The 19846-nt window shown below is 43.6% G+C and overlaps 1 pseudogene; it reads left to right on the plus strand.

Annotated features, from left to right (window-relative positions):
* Window positions 1–19813, plus strand: part of LOC113882290 — a 42499-nt pseudogene extending 22686 nt beyond the window's left edge.
* Window positions 19814–19846: the final 33 nt, after the last annotated feature.

The following is a 19846-nucleotide window of genomic DNA, read 5'->3' on the forward strand; positions in this document are numbered from 1 at the left end:
ACTAGTAATATCTACTGAAACCAAGCAGGACCCTGGAGGGCCTTCCTGGGGATATACCACCCCCTACCTCTCCCTGTGTCCCTTGCCTCTTGGGGCTGATGCACTGGGACGACCCAGAGGGATGGTATGGGGAGGGAGGAGGGAGGAGGGAGGAGGGTTCAGGATGGGGAACATATGTATACCTGTGGCGGATTCATTTTGATATATGGCAAAACCAATACAATATTGTAAAGTTAAAATAAAATATAATAAAATATTAAAAAATAAATAAATGGGGGAAAAAAAAAAGGCTTAACCTCCTAGTTCAGTTCAGTTCAGTTCAGTCGCTCAGTTGTGTTTGACTCTTGGCGACCCCATGAACCACAGCACACCAGGCCTCATTGTTCATCCTGCTGCTGCTGCTGCTAAGTCGCTTCAGTTGTGTCCAACTCTGTGCGACCCATAGACGGCAACCCACCAGGCTCCCCCATCCCTGGGATTCTCCAGGCAAGAACACTGGAGTGGGTTGCCATTTCCTTCTCCAATGCATGAAAATGAAAAGTGAAAGTGAAGTCGCTCAGTCGTGTCCTAGACCTTCCCCAAATCTCAGACAGCAGATTTCATCAGAGAAATTTAAAAAAAAAAAAAAAAAAGCAGAAACAAAGGAAAGCAGTAGAGTAAGACAAGGTAATAAAAACTTTATCCGTAATACAACAGCAAGGACATTTAGTTCCTCTTCAGGAGCTATAAATCCTATCCTGAGCCATACTCTTGAGTTGTTTTGCAGATATTAAAGCCCCACCAGGCAGAAGTTAACTGTTCACTGACCACCAGCGCATAGATCCCAGAACAGTTGGAACCAGAAGGTTGATGTTTGAGATTCTTGAAAGTTGACCCTGTTACCTTACCACTGACCAGTCAGAGGACTGTACACAAGCTGATCATGCACCCCACAACCCTCTTCCTCCCCTTGCCTTTAAAAGCCCTTCCTTGAAAGCCAAGGGAAAGTCTGGTTTTTTGAGCATGAGCTGTCCATACTTCTTGCTTGGAGTCTTGCAACAAATGCTGTCCTTTCCTTCATCACAACCCCGAGTCGGTAGATTGACTTTGCTGTGCTTTGGGCAAATGGACCTAAGTTTGGTTTGGTAACTGTACCTTGAAGGATTGATTCAAGGAAAAAATGAGGTAAGGTACATGAAAGTACAAAAAACATTTCCAGGCATATGGCTGAGACTCAAAAATGTCTTGGCTGCATTTTGCTGCATTCAGAGGTCACTGAAGCCCAGGTGATGGCTCAAAGAAGATGGAGAAAACAGCAGGATGCACAGCTTGTGGGAGCTGGGTTGGGTCACCACCACTGTTCTCTTTTCCAAGCCTCTTGCCATTGACTTAGATCCCGGAGATGGAAGATTTTAAATACATGACCCTATTGTCATATTTTCTGTTATGTGTATCCCTACTCCCATCACAAAAACAAAGGTCCTGCCTTTAGTATCTCAGGAAAGGAAATAGAGTAGAATGCAGATTATCATTTATTCAATTTTTGACTTTGGGGTTTAAAAGCCAAAGTCTCAAAAAAAAAAAAAGTTTTAGAAGAATAATTAGAGAATTCATTTTTCTCAGTGTTGCCCCACACACTCACATACATACACACATATTGACACACGTGTACGTGCAGAAAATCAAAGGATTATATAAAAATTCACTAGACTCTGCAGATGGGAAGTCAGATGGAAACGGGGAGCTGGGATGCAGACTGTGTGAAGAAACCATTCATGTGCTCTTCTCTTTGCCCTCAGCAACTAAGTGGCCTCCTCCTTCTTTGGTTGTGGCATTATCCTGCTTGTGAGAAGATTAAGATTGTTTCAGAAAGAACAGAAAGAGGAGAAAAGAGCTAATGTGTTGAAATTCAAAATAGGATTTTGCAGCAAGACAATAGACTTGCAATTGCACGCACAGAGAAATCATTTTCTGTATTCATTTAGCTCCTATTTAACATAATCAAGATCGAGCTCTAGGTCCAAGTTTCTACAAAAGGGAGAAGTAATTTAATCTCTCGTTTCTGATTTCGTCACCTGTTCACGATGACAATCATAACATCTACCTCAAAGGATGACTTCCAAAAGGGGCTCCTGTCTTCTGAAGTGGCAACCAGAGCCAGGAAATCAAGGGTATGATATGAAAGGAATGCAAGAGAAGCCACCCCTTCTAGTCTTGGGGATTGAAGAAGAAAGCCAGGAGGTGACAGTGAGATAGACATCAAAGAGGCTGACCGTGGGAGTGGGGAAATGGCTTCAAAACAGCCAGAAAATAGAAGAAGTCATTGAAGTCGGTACAAACTGGTGTCCAGTGTAGATACATGGGCAAATCAAGGTGAACCAGGAGGGAGACAGAGAGTAGTTTGCACTTTTAGTTTTTTCCTAGGTGGGTATTGAGTTGAGAGCCATGGGCCTGCCATGGGCGTGGAGTGCAAGCAAGATGGTGAACGGGTGACAGAGGTGTAACATTCAGACAGCTTGGGTCGGGGGCTAGGTGGGGGATATAGTAGATATTCAGGGAGTCCACTGGGTTCTCCAGAGCCACAGAGAGGTTGCAATAGCCAGGGAGTATGAGTGAGATCAGATCCAGCCATAAGAGTTGTTGTTCAGTTGCTAAGTTGTATCGGACTCTATGCCATCAAATGGACTGCAGCACACCAGGCTTCCCTGTCCTTCACTATCTCCTGAAGCTTGCTCAAACTCATGTCTGTTGAGTTGGTGATGCCATCCAACCCTCTCATCCTCTGCTTCTCCCTTCTCTTCTTGCCCTCAATCTTTCCCAGCATCAGGGTCTTTTCTAATGAGTTGGTTCTTCACATCAGGTGGCCAAAATATTGGAGCTTCAGTTTAAGCATCAGTCCTTCCAATGAATATTCAGAGTTGATTTTAGGATTGACTGATTTGATCTCCTTGCAGTCTAAGGGACTCTCAAGAGTCTTCTCTAACACCACAGTTCAAAAGCATCAGTTCTTTGGCGCTTAGCCTTCATGGTCCAACTCTCACATCTGTACATTACTACTGAAAAACCATAACTTTGACTAGACAGACCTTTGTTGGTAAAATGATGTCTCTGCTTTTTAATATGCTGTCCGGATTTGTCATAGCTTTCCTTCCAAGGAGCAAACATCTTTTAATTTCAAGGCTGCAGTCACTGTCCACAGTGATTTTGTAGCCCAGGAAAATAAAGTCTGTCACGGTTTCCATTTTTTCCATCTATTTGCCATGAAGTGATGGGACTGGATGTGATGATTTTAGTTTTTTGAATGTTGAGTATTAAGCCAGCTTTTTCACTCTCCTCTTTCACCTTCATCAAGAGGCTCTTTAGTTCCTCTTCAATTTCTGCCGTTAGGGTGGTGTCATCTGCATATCTGAGGTTATTGATATTTCTCCTGGCAATCTTGATTCCAACTTGTGCTTCATCCAGCCCGGCATTTCACATGATGTACTCTGCACAAAAGTTAAATAAGCAGGGTGACAATATACAGCCTTGTCTTACTCCTTTCCCAATTTTGAACAAGTCCATTGTTTCATGTCCGGTTCTAACTGTTGCTTTTTCACCTGCATACAGGTTTCTCAGGAGGTAGAAAAGGTGGTCTGGTATTTCCATCTCTTGAAGAACTTTTCAGTTTGTTGTGATCCACACAGTCAAAGGCGTTGGTGTAGTCAGTAAAGCAGAAGTAGATGTTTTTCTGGAACTCTCTAGCTTTTTCTGTGATCCAACGGATGTTGGCAATTTGATCTCTGGTTCCTCTGCCTTTTCTAAATCCAGCTTGAACATCTGGAAGTTCTCAGTTCATGTACTGTTGAAGTCTAGCTTGAAGGATTTTGAGCATTACCTTGATAGCATGTACCTTGATAGCATATGAAATGTGCAATCGTGCGGTAGCTTGAACATTCTTTGACATTGCCCCTCTTGGGGATTGAAATGGAAACTGACCTTTTCCAGTCCTGTGGCCACTGCTGAGTTTTCCAAATTTGCTGGCATATTGAGTGCAGTGCTTTAGCAGCATTATCTTTTAGGATTTGAAATAGCTCAACTGCAATTCCATCACCTCCACTAGCTTTGTTCATAGTGATGCTTCCTAAGGCCCACTTGACTTCACACTCCAGGATGTCTGGCTTAGGTGAGTGACCACACCTTCATGGTAATCTGCCTGCTTATCTTTGTGTACCTTTTGGAATACTTGTGAATATATTACTATTCCAAAAATTAAATGAATAATCAAAAGCATATTATAATAGACACCATATATAGGCATATAACCAAGAAAGAATTACAGTCTAGAATGTATGAAGAACAACAAAGCAGTATGAAAAAGACAGTCAACCAAAGAGAACAATGAAGACAGGATGAAGACAATTTCTCAAAGAAGAAAGAGAAAATGGAATTTAAAGTAACAGTGAGGGGAAGAACCTCAGTGTACATGGGTGGTCCTCTTGGCAGCTGGGGCTCTGAGCTTTGGATGCTCTAGCTGTGCTGGCAAGCCGAGACCCTCGGCAAAGGTTTGGGCTGGCTTCTCTAAAGGGGAGCTGAGGCGACTACTGCAGACTAAAGGTAGGTTCCGTGAAAATGCAAAATAAAATGGAAGCTGCATTACTGAACTTCCAGAGGGATATTAAGAATTCAGCTATCAAGTGTAACTGAAAGATCCATTTGAACCACAGCAGTGTCTCCTTGTGAAAAAAGTCAATGATAACTTCAGCGAGAAAAAGCCCTTCAAGAGCAATACCTTGGACTTTAAGATGAACCAACTTCATTGCCTCTAGAGCAGCTGCTTTCTCCACGAAAGCAAAGATTTAATATTCAAAGACTGTGTTCATCTGCCCACTACCTTTTTCCCCCCACTGCGCTTTGAAGAAATACAATTTTAACATTTTGTTTGTGTTATATGTCTAACCTAGAAATATAATGAATAAACTATTGAAAAATAAAATAACGGGAAAGAATTCCCTGGCAGTCCAGTGATTAGACTCTGCACCCTCACTGCAGGGAGCATGGGTTCGATCCCTGGTCTGGGAAATAAGATCCCATAAGTCACATAGCACAGCCAAAATATACTCCCACCCACCGCCCACAAAAACAACGACAGTGATATAACATTTCCCATCCATCATATTGGCAAAGATAAGCCTGGTAATATCAAGCCTTTCTGCGGTTATGGGGCAATAGGGACCCTCTTACACTGTATGAGAGTGTAACCTGGAAAAACCACTGTGGAAATCATTTGGCAATATCTAGTAGAGTTGACGGGGTCGCTGAGGGTCGGACACGACTGAGCGACTTCACTTTGACTTTTCACTTTTCACTTTCATGCATTGGAGAAGGAAATGGCAACCCACTCCAGTGTTCTTGCCTCGAGAATCCCAGGGACGGGGGAGCCTGGTAGGCTGCTGTCTATAGGGTCACACAGAGTCGGACACGACTGAAGTGACTTAGCCTAGCTTAGCCTAGTACAGTTGACAGTATAACTCCACTTATAAACTTATATCCAAATTCTCCCATATTTGCATAAGAAGGCATAGAAAAGTATGTTCATTGCAGCATTTTCTTATATAGAAATCAGTTGGGGTCAGCTCTCCCTCGAACCAGCCTTGTCTTCTAACAGTGTCTGTCAACTCTAATAAACTTTATTTCCCTCTCATTCTGTCTCATGTCTGGATATTCTTTCCAACCCGAACACGGACTATGACATAATTGTCCCAAAATAACTGGTCAGATATCTCAATGTAAATGTAAAAAAAAAAAAAGGAAGAAGTTGGAAATAACATCCGTAAATGAAAGAAGGGAAAAATGATTCATGGTCTATTTATGTAATTGCAGGTTACAGAGCTGTGCTGTCCAATATGGTGACCACTAGCCACATGTGTCTTTTTTAATATCATTTTTATTTATTCAGTCCTTTTGGCTGTGCTGGTCTTCGCTGCTGTGCGGGAGCTTTCTCGAGTTGCCGAGAGCAAGGGCTACTCTTTGTTTCCGTGTTTCGATTTCTCATTTCAGTGAATTCTCTTGTTTCAGAGCACAGGCTCTCGGGCACTTGTGCTTCGGGGTTGTGGTGCATGGGCTTAGTGCTTTCAGCTCTCAGGCTGCGAGCGTGGGCTCAGTAGCTGTGGTGAGGACCTTAGTTGCTCTGCAGCATGTGGGAGCTTCCCAGACCAGGGATCAAACCCATGAGCCCCACACTGCAGGGTGGGTTCAACCAGTGGACCACCAGGGAAGCCCCAAATGTGCCTATTTAAATTTAAATTTATTAAAATTAATTCTAGGGGAAAAATTAATTCTAGAGGAAAATTTTTAAAATAAAATTAATTTTAGGGGAATTCCCTAGCCATCCAGTGGTTAGAACTCCATGCTTCCAGTGCAGGGGACACAGGTTAGTTCCTGGTCAGGGAACTAAGACCCCACACGCTGCAAGGCATTGCCCCCTACCCCCCAAAATTAATTAATTCTATGTTTTAAATTTTAAATTAAGTTCCTCTATCAAATTTAGCCCCATTTCAAATGTTCAGTAGCCACATGTGGCTGTTGGGTACTATAGTATTGGACAGTGCAGATAGAGAACATTCCAAAACTGCAGAAAGTTCCACTGGACAGCACTGCTATAGAGCAGATAAAAGGAGCTATCTCATTTTCAAAGTGTTTCAAAATATAGAAGTCTCAAAAATATAAGTTTGATTGGAGAAACCAAGCAAGTTGCCGAAGAACACCTAGAGTATCGTCCCGTTTAAATAGTTTGGAAGAGATTGATTGCACTGCCTTTAGAGACAGGAAGCATGTGGTGAGGGATGAAGTGGCTGAAAGACTTCACAGATGCTCTTTTGCATCTTTTCAGTTTTGAAACAGGCTATTGTGTCATCAGTTCAAATACCATAAAGTTAATTCTCCTGGCCTCAATCAATTCAAGTAAAAGGCCCAATGCAGATGAAGTTTGTTTGGGCTTCACAAAATTATACTTCTTGGTTATCTATTGAAACCTGCCTACCAGATTATCTTTTTTAAAAAGTAACCTTGTGTTTCCTCTCTATGGTATTTTACAGATTCTGCAGAATGCAAAATTTGACTGTTTGTACTGAAACTTCTACAGCAAGATCTTGCTCACTTCTCTGATTTTGTTTCATGTGGGAACGAAAGTCTTTTGAGGGAACTGAGCTCCTGTAAGCTGTGTAGCATGGCAGAAAAAGAGAAAGCCTTTAAGTGTGAGCAAAAAGTTCTGAGATAACTTATAAAGGAAAAGGCAACAGAGAAACATAGTGTGAACTTGAAACTAAACTGCAATTCGTTGTCTAATAAGTCCAGTTTGAACCGATTAAAATTTCCAATGTTTTCACAGATATGTAGACACAGTACGAAAACATTCATGGGCATGATAATCATTGCATTGAAGCTAGAGGTTCCTTCTGCGGGAAGAGGAAGGGGATCAGGAAGGCATATGCAGGGTATTCCACCGAGTCTTTAATGTTTTACTCATTAAAAAATAGAGCGGATGAATAGTGTTGAAGAAGGTGGTGGTAATTCTGTGATGTTCATTATGACTATGCTCTGCAGTTTTGTACTTATTTCATCACTTTGAAAAAGAAGGAAAGAGAAGGGAGAACACTGTTGGAAGCTTTAAATATGAAGACCGAGATGTGAGAGAGAATGTGACGTTTGAGTGAGGAATTAAAAAAAGCTTCTGGGAATTCCCGGTGGTCCAGCGGGTAGGACTCAGTGCTACCATTGCAAACGGCCCAGGTTCAATCCATGGCTGGGGAACTAAGATCCTGCATGGATCTGGAGTGGCCAAAAAATCTACGTGGTGGGATTCTACAGTGAGGGTGGGTTTGCCCCGGAGAAGTCTGTCCAGGTGGGCATTATGAGCCGGTGCACTGGACCAGTTAAGCCATGTTGAAAGCAAAAAATACGCAGGGTCTTTTTAAAGAAAATGTAAGATCAGATATATGGATTTTTCTTTGAAGAATGGAAGTCATTTTTAACCAGGAAAGGGTTCACTAACTAGATTTGGAAACCTTTGGAAAGCTAAGTACAGTTCTCAAAGTGAATGCATCTTGACTTTGCATGTAAATTGCTCTCAATATTCTGGCATCAAAGGGAAGAAAATAGGAATTCTCTTAGGGCCAGTAAATTTGTGAAGAGCTTTTATTATGTGATTAGTTGTTCCAAATTCTTACAACACATTGTTTAGACAAATTACAATTTTCACTGTGAAATTTAATGATGGTTCAAAATTCGTATCAGTTGAGATAAATAGGGCATCTGTGAGCTTACGAAACTTTTCCCAAAGGGGCAGTTTATTCAACAATAAAAATACCAATTTGTGATTATGGTGTTAAAAGAGTTATCCCATAACATGTTAAATCAAGTGGATTCTTAAAGTTCCCTCCCCATACTCAAACACAGAACAATGCTGTTGCTTTGACTTTCTTTTTCAAAAATTTGTATTTATTTATTTTTGGCTGTGCTGAGCGTTTGCTGCTGCGTGTGGGCTTTGTCTAGTTGTGGCCTGCAGGCTTCTCATTGGGTGGCTTCTCTTGTTGCAGAGCATATAGAATCTTCCCTAACCAGGAATACAACCCATGTCCCCTGCACTGGCAGGCAGATTCTTAATCACTGGACCACCAGAGAAATCCTGACTTTTTCATGTCATTATTGAGGAGTTTGCACTTCATTTTATTTTTAAATTGATTTTTATTGTCGTTTTGGTTTTGTTCTGCCATACTGTGCAGCATATGGGATCTTAGTTCCCTGATCGAGGATGGAACCCTTGCCCCCTGCTTTGGGAGTTTGTAGCCTTAACCACTGGGCCACTGGGGAAGTCCTGGTATTTGCACTTTTGAAAGATCACACTGGCTGCCAAGTGAAAAGTCAGCAGGAAAAAGGAGAGGATGGGAGAGGCAGCTGGATGCGGTTGTAGTTGTCCCGGTGAGAGGTGAGAGGTCGAAGGTGAGGAAGGATGAGCAGCAGGTAGAATCTGCAGGACAGGGAGGTGGAAGAGATGGGAGGCAGGCAGCAGTGGTGGGGAGAGGGTGGTTGGAGGGAGAATGTTAGATTTCTGGCAAGGCTGATGGAGGTGGGAGACAGGGGCAAAATGAGTAGCAGGTGCTGGGGAGGTGGTTAAGCTGCAGTTGGACATATCAAGGCAGGGTCATGCCTAAGGTGTGAGGGCAAAATCTATAAACAAATTGACTTCTAAAACTGCTATGAAATACATGGCTTCCCAGGTGGCTCAGTGGTAAAGACTCTCCCCCAGCCCCGCCCCCCGCCCAGCAAATGCAGGAGATGCAAGAGACTCAGGTTCGATCCCTGTGTGGGGAAAATCCCCTGGAGGAGAAATGGCAACCCACTCCAGTATTCTTGCCTGGAAAATCCCATGCACAGAGTAGCCTGGAGGGCTGCAGTCCATGGGGTCGCAAAGAGTCAACATGACTGAGAGATTGAGCGTACACCCACAAAATACCTAAGCCCAAGTGAAGCATAGTGACATACTGATGAGAATTTATATTAATGGGTAAAAAAAATGTACTTATGTATTTTTTTTAACTGTCCAACCTGTACAGGTGAAGATTTCTCTTGTGGTCTCCAGGCATCATCTCTTCCCATTCCGTCCAGGAATCGTTGTTTCTTGGTTTGCATTGTCCAATGTGCTCTTCCTAGATAAGTTTTTTGCCCACCCTACACAGCATGTGGGATCTTAGTTCCCGGACCAAGGATCAAAACCCCCTTCATCCCTGCCTTGGAAGCACTGAGTCTTAACCACTGGATCACCAGGGAAACCGAGGCTCCTGGATAATTTTATACTTCCCACCACTGCAAGGAAATACAGTCATGGCTCTTTGGGATGTGTTTGATTTGGAACAACATAGATCTCTTTTCTTTCAGATCCCCTGTACTGAAAGCTGGTACATCGTTACTCAGGGTGCAGTGTCATGTTTGAATCCTGGCTTCTGATGACTCTCTGAAGAGTGATACAGAGCTTCACAGATGACAACCACAAATGAAGCCTTACTCAGAATACACAGGAAAAGTAAAGGGTCATTTGTTTTCTGGTCATGTTACGTTGATCACTTGAAATTTGATAATGTGCACATACATCAACCCATGTTTCAGCCATATATTCTCTTGGGCTGTCTAGGACATAATCACTGCCTTCTTGGAATGTGATCTTTTTTTTTCCCAAGGCTATGGCACCCTTGCTTTTTACACACAGTCACCAGCAGGAGGCAGCGAGAATACGAGGTCTGTCCATCCTTTGAGTAACTTCCCTGTAGCTTATACGCTAAAGAATCTGCTTACATTGCACCATACCTGGGTTAGCTCCCTCCGTTGGGAAGATCCTCTGGAGAAGTGAATGGCAACCCACTACAATATTCTTGCCTGGGGAATCCCATGAACAGAGGAGCCTGGTGGGCTACAGCCCGTGTGCTCTTGGTCGGACACGACTGAGGGACTAAGCACAAGTCCATCCTTTGAGCTGCGTGTGTGACTAGAGGCTAACCTGGGAGGCGGCCACATCAGCTGAAGAGAAGGGCTGGCTGGCTTGCAGAGCTGAGGTCTTGAAAGTCTGAGGAGGAGGCAGGCAGAGCCACCCCAGGGGACAACCTGGCATAAAGCGCAGACCGTAAGGCAGGTGGGTGACTTTCCTCGGTGCCAGTAGGGCCCATGGAGCAATGCCAGCAGCCAGGGACATGCAGGGTGAAGGCCTCCTGCCACCCTTTCCAGCCTCATCTCCCCAGACTGTTCTCTGCTCCAGCCCTTTTCAGTCCCAGGCACTTGAAGAGCCTGGCTGTGGCCTTCCCTGCCTGGAGTGATGCAGTAACTCATACTGCTGTACATGCTGTGCTAAGGAGCTCACATTCATCTTTTAGTTTTATCATTGCCTCTCTGTCTGCTCATCTGTCTGTAACAGTAAGTCCGCGACATACGAACCTTCAAGTTGTGAACTTTCAAAGACACCAACGTGTCCCTGTATGCCAGCTGTTGTACTGTACTACCCATGCCTTTTAAGGTACTGTACTTTAAGATTAAAAATGCTTGATTCTTTATGCATATTTGTTTTTATGTATTATTTGTGTGAAAAGTATAATAAACCTATTACAGCAGAGTGCTACATAGCAGACTGTCTTAGTTGGGTACCTAGGCTAACTTTGTCGGACTTAACAAACAAATTGGACTTATCAACGTGCCCTTGGAACAGAGCTCGTTTGTATGTAGGGGACTTACTGTGCTTCTCACTGGGGAAGAACTTCAGAAAAGGCAGGGACCTTGTCTGTCCCATTCACTGCTGTATTCTCAGCACCCAGCAGTGTGGCATGCTGCAGGAGCCCCGGGCTCCATGCTACTGGCCATGATAAGCTTTTTTTACACTGAATCTGCATCTTGCAAAAAAAAAAAAAATATGAAGCAATGAACTGATTTTTCTTTTGTATTATAACTCAGTTTTTTTAGGAGCATTAGACCCAACAAAGGAAGATGGCTCCCTGCTGCTAAGCGGCTAAGTCACCTCAGTTGTGTCCGACTCTGTGCGACCCCATAGACGGCAGCCCACTAGGCTCCTCTGTCCCTGGGATTCTCCAGGCAAGAATACTGGGGTGGGTTGCCATTTCCTTCTCCAATGCATGAAAGTGAAAAGTGAAAGTGAAGTCCCTCAGTCGTGCATGACTCTTAGCAACCCCATGGACTGCAGCCTACCAGGCTCCTCTGTCCATGGGATTTTCCAGGCAAGAGTACTGGAGTGGGTTGCCACTGCCTTCTCCCTACACATACTTTAAAGGGCATGTTTTCCCTAGACTTTCAACTTTTCGGAAGGTCCTGGTGCGGGGAGCTGCCCGTGAGAATGGGGTCCTCTGTCCGAAGGACACTAGCTCTGGGAGCTGCCTCAGTCCTTGAGGGTTTGCTTGCAAACATAGCTCTCTGTCCCGCCACCCCAGAGATTAGGCGCTTATTTACTGCAGACACCTGGAGTTCTGTGCAAACTTCTCATGCACAGAGAAATGTTATCTGGTGTAAGAAATAATAACAGGGTGCCATTCCCATACTCTCAAGATTTCTTGTGACTGTTTGTAAGATGTATAGGTCAACCAAGAAAAAATGTCAACTGTCTTGTCTTTCTCACGATTTTCTGTATAAATATAAGATGCTGAATAAAGTTGGTGTCAGACTGCGTCCCTTCGTGGAGACGTGTCTGAACCTCTCGACCCCATCTTTGTTGTAGTCTCTTGCTTTAGTTTCTTTTCTCAGTCCCGCCGTGCATGTTCTCGGGACCTGATCGACTTTGCCGGCTGGCACCGGCATCCTGGGAGGCCGGTCCACAAAGATGGAGGATGTGGTGGTGGTGAATGAGGCCTCCTTGGCAACTGGGTCTGCAGACCAGAGGCGGTTGTCTTCCTCTCCAGAATATATCACAAGGCCCACTGTTCTCCTTAACTATCTGTAGGGGGAGACGGCTTCCCCATCATAGGACTAGTATCTACCTATGACTTGGTTATCTGGGAGAGACAAAAATCTGGGGGCGGGAGGAAGTGGGGTCAACCACCTCTGGCTGAGTCCTTTCAGACCCAAAAAGCTTCCTCTCTGGCTCATACAGCTAGACCTGCCTTGGGGACCTCAGCCCCTGATCTGTACCCACATCTCCTCTCCTGCAAAATGGAAGCTGCTTTTCCCCTTTACTCTTACTTATCTTGCTGCTCCCACCTGAGATGAGGACTTCCCCTGGAAATCTTTCTTCACCTCCTCACTTCTGAGCAAGGTGATCTGATTCCAGCACCTGTCTTTCTTCTACCATATGGTAGGTAACATTTTATTGTCTGTGTCTCCCTCACTCCCAAACTGGAAGCTCTGGGAGGAAAGAAATGATATTTATTTCCTTCATCAGTGTTGCCCAAGAGCCTAGCACAATGTATGACAAAGTGGGCACTTAAGAAATGATGAACTGGGGGCTTCCTGGTGGTCCAGTGCCTCAGATTCCGTGCTCCCAATGCAGGGGACCAGGGTTTAATCCCTGATCAGGAAACTAGACACCACATGCTGCAACTAAAGATCCCACCAGTGACCAGTGAAAGGCACTCAGTTGTGTCCGACTCTTTGTGACCCCGTGGGCTATACAATCCATAGAATTCTCCAAACCAGAATACTAGAGTGGGTAGCCATTCCCTTCTCCAGGGAATCTTCCCAACCCAGGGATCGAACCCAGGTCTCCTGCGATATAACTGCAGGCGGATTCTTAACCAGCTGAGCCACAAGGGAAGCCCATGTTGCAACAAAGACTGAAGATCTCAAGTGCTGCAATGAAGATCTAGTGCAGCCAAACAAGCATAGAAAGAAATATTAAAAAAAAAAAAAAATGATGAACTGTACTTGAAAACTGAGTGGCCCTCTTATAACAATTTTGAGAAATAAAATTCATCCTTTTAAAATGTATAATTCATTGGTTTTTAGTATTAATATATTCACAGAGCTGGTCAACCATCACCATTATATGATTTTGGAACAATTTTCATCATCACAAAAAGAAACCCATTAGCCAACCACCATTCCTCCTCCCTGGGTTCTGGAGCCAGTGATCTACTTTCTGTCTCTACGGATTTTCCTCTTGTGGACATTTCATATAAATGGAATCATTCAATATGCAGCCTTTTGTGTCTGCTCCTGCTCCTTTCATTCTGCATGTTTTCACGGTTCATCCACGTTGTAGCATGTATGAGTACTTTATTTCTTTTTATGGCTGAAGGACAGCCCATTTTATAGATATACTACATTTTATCTGAAGAGTCTTCAGCATTGTTTGGTTTGCTTCTCGGTTTTGTTCTTATCTTTGGGATTTCAACTAGGCAACAACACATACGGAAAAAAGGCTGCAAGGCAGTACACAGTGGCTTCCGTGGCTAGAAGAATGATTTCTTTTCCTCTAAATTTTCTTTTCTTTCCTTTTTTAAGTATCAGATCAGATCAGATCAGTCGCTCAGTATAGTTGATTTAAAATGTTTTGTTAGTTACTGTTGTCGAGCAAAGTGATTCAGTTATTACATATATATAGTTTTTTTGTGTATTATTTTCCATTATGGCTTATCATAGCTTATTGAATATGGTTCCCTATACAGTAGGACCTTGTTGTTTATCTACTTTACATATAATAGAGTGGATATGTTGTTTATCTACTTGAGATAGAGTGAATATGTTGCTCCCAAATTCCTAACTTATTCTCCCCACCTTTCGCCTTTGGTAACCATAAGGTAACTTCACTGCACACCTTGCCATCTGCAAAGAGGTCTGCAAAGCATTGGGCAGGTGGAAGGAAATCCCTCGGAGGAGCAAGGAAAAGAAGCAGGGGGAGGAGGGGATGTGGAGTTCAGGAATGTGATTTCCAAAACAAGAAATCCTCCTCAGCTTGCAAGAAGGATCTCTGAGGAGGGGGAAAGGACCACCAAGGGCTGTCCCACTCAGCCTGCTCCTGCGGTACTCAGATGCGACAGGCTCTAGCAGCACCAGGTATCACAGGCTTTATCATCCCGCTTAGCCCAACACCAAGGCCTTGGAGAGAACTGACATCTTTATAATATCAAGTCTTTCTCTGTAAGTACACTGTGTATCTTTTCATTAATTTAGAACATCTTCCAATAGGTTTTATCATTTTCTCCACAAAGGGTTTGCATTCCTATTGTTAAATTTATTCCTAAGTTCTTTGTATTTTTGTTCCTATTGCAAATGGTATATTTTTAATTAAAATTTTTATTGTAGTATAACATAAAATGCAAAGTCAAGTGCAGAGCTTGACTTTTATATATGTATATAGTCATGTAACCAAACAGTGTGTTTTAAAAGTTACACTTTATAACTGATGGTTGCTGATGAGAAATGCAAAAATTTTATGTGTATATTTTTTCTGTATTTTTTTTGAATTAGAAATCTTACTAAACTCACTTGCCAATTCTACATGAAATTTCTTTTGGGGTTGTTACACACAAAAAATTTCATCTGTAAATACTGATGTTCTTGTTCCTTTCCAATCCCTATATATTTGCTGTCACTGTTTATTGGACTAGCTAAAACTTTCATTATTATATTGACTAGGATTATTGAGAGCAGTTTTATTTGCCTTTTTTCTCATCTTAAAAGGAAGGCTTTCAATATTTTATTATTATCGTGATGTGTGCTGTTGGATTTTTGAAGATTTTTATCAAGTTATGGTCTTTTCTTCAATATCAATGGATGTTGAATATTTTGAGCAGTCTTTCTCCATCAATTAAGATAAGTAAACTTTTTCCTCTTTAATGTCCATATCTCTCCCACTCTAACATTTTGTTTTTTAACTTTGATAAATGCCTTTTGATACAAATATCTTCCCAGTTTTCCCTTCTCAGTCCTCTTTCAGTTCAGTTCAGTTGCTCAGTCATGTCCAACTCTTTGCAACCCCATGGACCACAGCACGACAGGCCTCCCTGTCCATCACCAACTCCCAGAGTCCACCCAAACTCATGTCCATTGAGTCGGTGATGCCATCCAACAATCTCATCCTCTGTCGTCCCCTTCTCCTCCCACCTTCAATCTTTCCCAGCATCAGAGTCTTTTCCAATGAGTCAGCTTTTTGCATCAGGTGGCCAAAGTATTGAAGTTTCAGCTTCAACATCAGTCCTTCCAATGAACTGAGGACTGATTTCCTTCAGGACTGACTGGTTTGATCTCCTTGCAGTCCAAGGGACTCTCAAGAGTCTTCTCCAACACCACAGTTCAAAAGCATCAATTCTTCAGCACTCAGCTTTCTTTATAGTCCAACTCTTACAACCATACATGACTACTAGAAAAACCATAGCTTTGACTAGACGGACATTTGTTGGCAAAGTAATGTCTCTGCTTTTTAATATGCTGTCTAGTTTGGTCATAGCTTTTCTTCCAAGGAAAAGTGTCTTTTAATTTCATGGCTGCAGCCACCATATGCAGTGATTTTGGAGACCCCCCCAAAATAAAGTCTCTCACTGTTTCCCCATCTATTTGCCATGAAGTGACAGGAGTGGATGCCATGATCTTTGTTTTCTGAATGTTGAGCTTTAAGCCAATTTTTCACTCTCCTCTTTCACTTTCATCAAGAGGCTCTTTAGTTCTTCTTCACTTTCTGCCATAAGGGTGGTGTTACCTGCATATCTGAGGTTATTGATATTCCTCCTGGCAATCTTGATTCCAACTTGTGCCTCATCCAGCCCAGCGTTTTGCATGATGTACGCTGCATATAAGTTAAGTAAGCAGGGTGACAATATACAGCCTCGACGAACTCTTTTTCCTATTTGGAACCAGTCTGTTGTTCCATGTCCAGTTCTAACTGTTGCTTCCTGACCTGCATACAGATTTCTCAAGAGGCAGGTCAGGTAGTCTGGTATTCCCATTTCTTTCAGAATTTTCCAATTTGTTGTAATCCACACAGTCAAAGGCTTTGTCATAGTCAACAAAGCAGAAATAGATGTTGTTTCTGGAACTCTCTTGCTTTTTCAATGATATAGCGGATGTTGGCAATTTGATCTCTGGTTCCTCTGCCTTTTCTAAAACCAGCTTGAACATCTGGAAGTTCATGGTTCACGTGTTGCTGAAGCCTGGCTTGGAGAATTTTGAGCATTACTTTACTAGCATGTGAGATGAGTGCAACTGTGTGGTAGTTTGAGCATTCTTTGGCATTGCCTTTCTTTGGGATTGGAATGAAAACTGACCTTTTCCAGTCCTGTGGCCACTGCTGAGTTTTCCAAATTTGCTGGCATATTGAGTGCAGCACTTTCACAGTATCATCTTTTAGGATTTGGAATAGCTCAACTGGAATTCCATCACCTCCACTAGCTTTGTTCATAGTGATGCTTCCTAAGGCCCACTTGACTTCACATTCCAGGATATCTGGCTCTAGGTGAGTGATTACACCATTGTGATTATCTGGGTCATGAAGATCTTTTTTGTACAGTTCTTCTGTGTATTGCCAACTCTTCTTAATATCTTCTGCTTCTGTTAGGTCCATACCATTTCTGTCCTTTATTATGCCCATCTTTGCATGAAATGTTCCCTTGGTATCTCTAATTTTCTTGAAGAGATCTCTAGTCTTTCCCGCTCTATTGTTTTCCTCTATTTCTTTGCACTGATCACTGTGGAAGGCTTTCTTATCTCTCCTTGCTATTCTTTGGAACTCTGCATTCAGATGGGTATATCTTTCCTTTTCTCCTTTGTTTTTCACTTCTCTTATTTTCACAGCTATTTGTAAGGGCTCCTCAGACAGCCACTTTACTTTTTTGCATTTGCTTTTCTTGGGGATGGTCTTGATCCCTGTATCCTGTACAATGTCACGAATCTCAGTCCATAGTTCATCAGGCATCCTATCCTCTTTACCTATCCACTGTTGGTTTTTTCTGGTTTCCTTCATCACTGCTCACTCTTCAGGCTCCTTCTCCTTGTAGGTTTCCTAGGATTTCAAAGGTTGGGGGATGTTGACAGGGTTTTTGAGGCACTGTGTTTCCACACAGTCTGCTCCCCTCCACAAGCACAAGTTTGAATTCCAGTCAAAGCACTGAATTAGAAGATAGGTGGCTTGAATTCCAGTTTGGTGTGTCTCCAATTGCCTTTTCATACTGTTTATGGGATTCTCAAGGCAAGAACAGTTAGAGCTGGACATGGAACAACAGACTGGTTCCAAATTGAGAAAGGAGTACGTCAAGGCTGTATATTGTCACCCTGTTTATTTAACTCATATGCAGAGTACATCAAGCAAAACGCTGGGCTGGATGAAGCACAAGCTGGAATCAAGATTGCCAGGAGAAATATCAATAACCTCAGATATGCAGGTGACACCACCCTTATGGCAGAAAGTGAAGAAGAACTAAAGAGCCTCTTGATGAAAGTGAAAGAGGAGAGTGAAAAACCTGGCTTAAAACTTAACATTTGGACAACTAAAATCATGGCATCTGGTCCCATTACTTCATGGGAAATAGATGGGGAAACAATGGAAACAGTGAGAGACTTTATTTTTTGGGCTCCAAAATCACTGCATATGGTGGCTGCAGCCATGAAATTAAAAGACACTTGATCCTTGGAAGAAAAGCTATGACCAACCTAGACAGCATATTAAAAAGCAGAGACATTACTTTGCCAACAAAGGTCCATCTAGTCAAAAGCTATGGTTTTTCCAGTAGTCATGTATGGATATAAGAGTTGGACTCTAAAGAAAGCTGAGTGCTAAAGAATTGCTTTTGAACTGTGGTGTTGGAGAAGACTCTTGAGAGTCCCTTGGACTGCAAGGAGATCCAACCAGTCCATCCTAAAGGAAATTAGTCCTGAATATTCATTGGGAGGAGTGATGCTGAAGTGGAAACTCCAATACTTTGGTCACCTGATGCGAAGAACTGACTCAATGGAAAAGACTGGTGCTGGGAAAGATTGAAGGTGGGAGGAGAAGGGGACGACAGAGGATAAGATGGTTGGATGGCATCACCCACTCGATGGACATGAGTTGGGGTAAGCTCTGGGAGTTGGTGATGGACAGGGAAGCCTGGCTGTTGCAGTCCATGGGGTCGCAAAGAGTCAGACACAACAAGGGGAATGAACTGAACTGTGTCTCCAATTATGCATAAGACAAAACCCTTAAGAATCCGCTTTCAGTCTAATAAATAAAATCCCTGCCCTGCCTACCCCCAGGATTGGTTGGTGACTAGGGGGTGGTAGAAACACTCTACAAATTATTCACAGGTCAGGGGTTGTTGCTGTTACTAAGAATATTAGAAGTATTGTGAGATAACCGATATACCTTGCATTTTGAAGCTAGTGGAATCTAGATTCAATCACACTTCCAATCAGCAGTGTGGTTCCTTACTTGTGCACTTGTTAACTTAACCTTTCTGAACCTGTCTCCTTTTTCTGGTTTGCGGATAAGAAATGGAAAGCACTTGACACATATTACTGCTACTGCTAAGTCACTTCAGTCGTGTCCGACTCTGTGCAACCCCATAGACGGCAGCCCACCAGGCTCCCCCGTCCATGGGATTCTCCAGGCAAGAACACTGGAGTGGGTTGCCATTTCCTTCTCCAATGCATGTAAGTGAAAAGTGAAAGTGAAGTCGCTCAGCCGTGTCCGACCCTCAGCGACCCCAGGGACTGCAGCCTACCAGGCTCCTCGGTCCATGGGATTTTCCAGGCAGGAGTACTGGAGTGGGTCGCCATTGCCTTCTCCTGACACATATTAAGAGCCCAGTAAATGGAGCCATTTATCTGAAAAGCATTAAAATATTCCATAAACGGAAGCAGTAAATCCTCCGTGCGTTCTAGCCTCGGAAACACTCAAGTCAGTTCTCCAGCACCAGTAACAGCGCCCAGGTACACAGAGGAGGTAAGGCGTAAAGGGTGACCGCAGAGAAAAATCCCCTTCCTCTGTACCTCGAATCCCCACCGTCGAGCTTCCATGCAGCGGCCAGCAGTACTCAAGGTCCTGAAATGTGGTGAGAAACGCCAAAGAGACCGGGGAAATGAGCAGAATCATTCACTCTGACAACAGCAAGCGGGATCCAGCTTCGGGGATCAGTTCTCAGCAGCGCGGGGACGTCGCGCAACAGCCGCAACCCCACTGGTCCAGTTTTTGGCTCGCGAACGCGTTTCCTACTGCCGCCACCGTTAGGAGGCGCTAGTCCGGTCCCGCGCCCCGCACAGGTACTTCTGCGCAGGCGCGCCTCCTCGGAGCCGGCGTCCCCGCCCCCACACGAGTTACGCTCGGGCGGCGCGTTCCCGGCCATTTCTGACGCTGCGAGCGGTGGCCGGGAGCCGAGCGGAAGCGCCGCGCGCCTCCCGCTGAAGGAGGGGTGGGGTGAGGGAAGAAGAAGGGTGC

The sequence above is a fragment of the Bos indicus x Bos taurus genome, chromosome 23, assembly GCF_003369695.1.
Source record: "Bos indicus x Bos taurus breed Angus x Brahman F1 hybrid chromosome 23, Bos_hybrid_MaternalHap_v2.0, whole genome shotgun sequence".
NCBI lineage: Eukaryota > Metazoa > Chordata > Mammalia > Artiodactyla > Bovidae > Bos > Bos indicus x Bos taurus.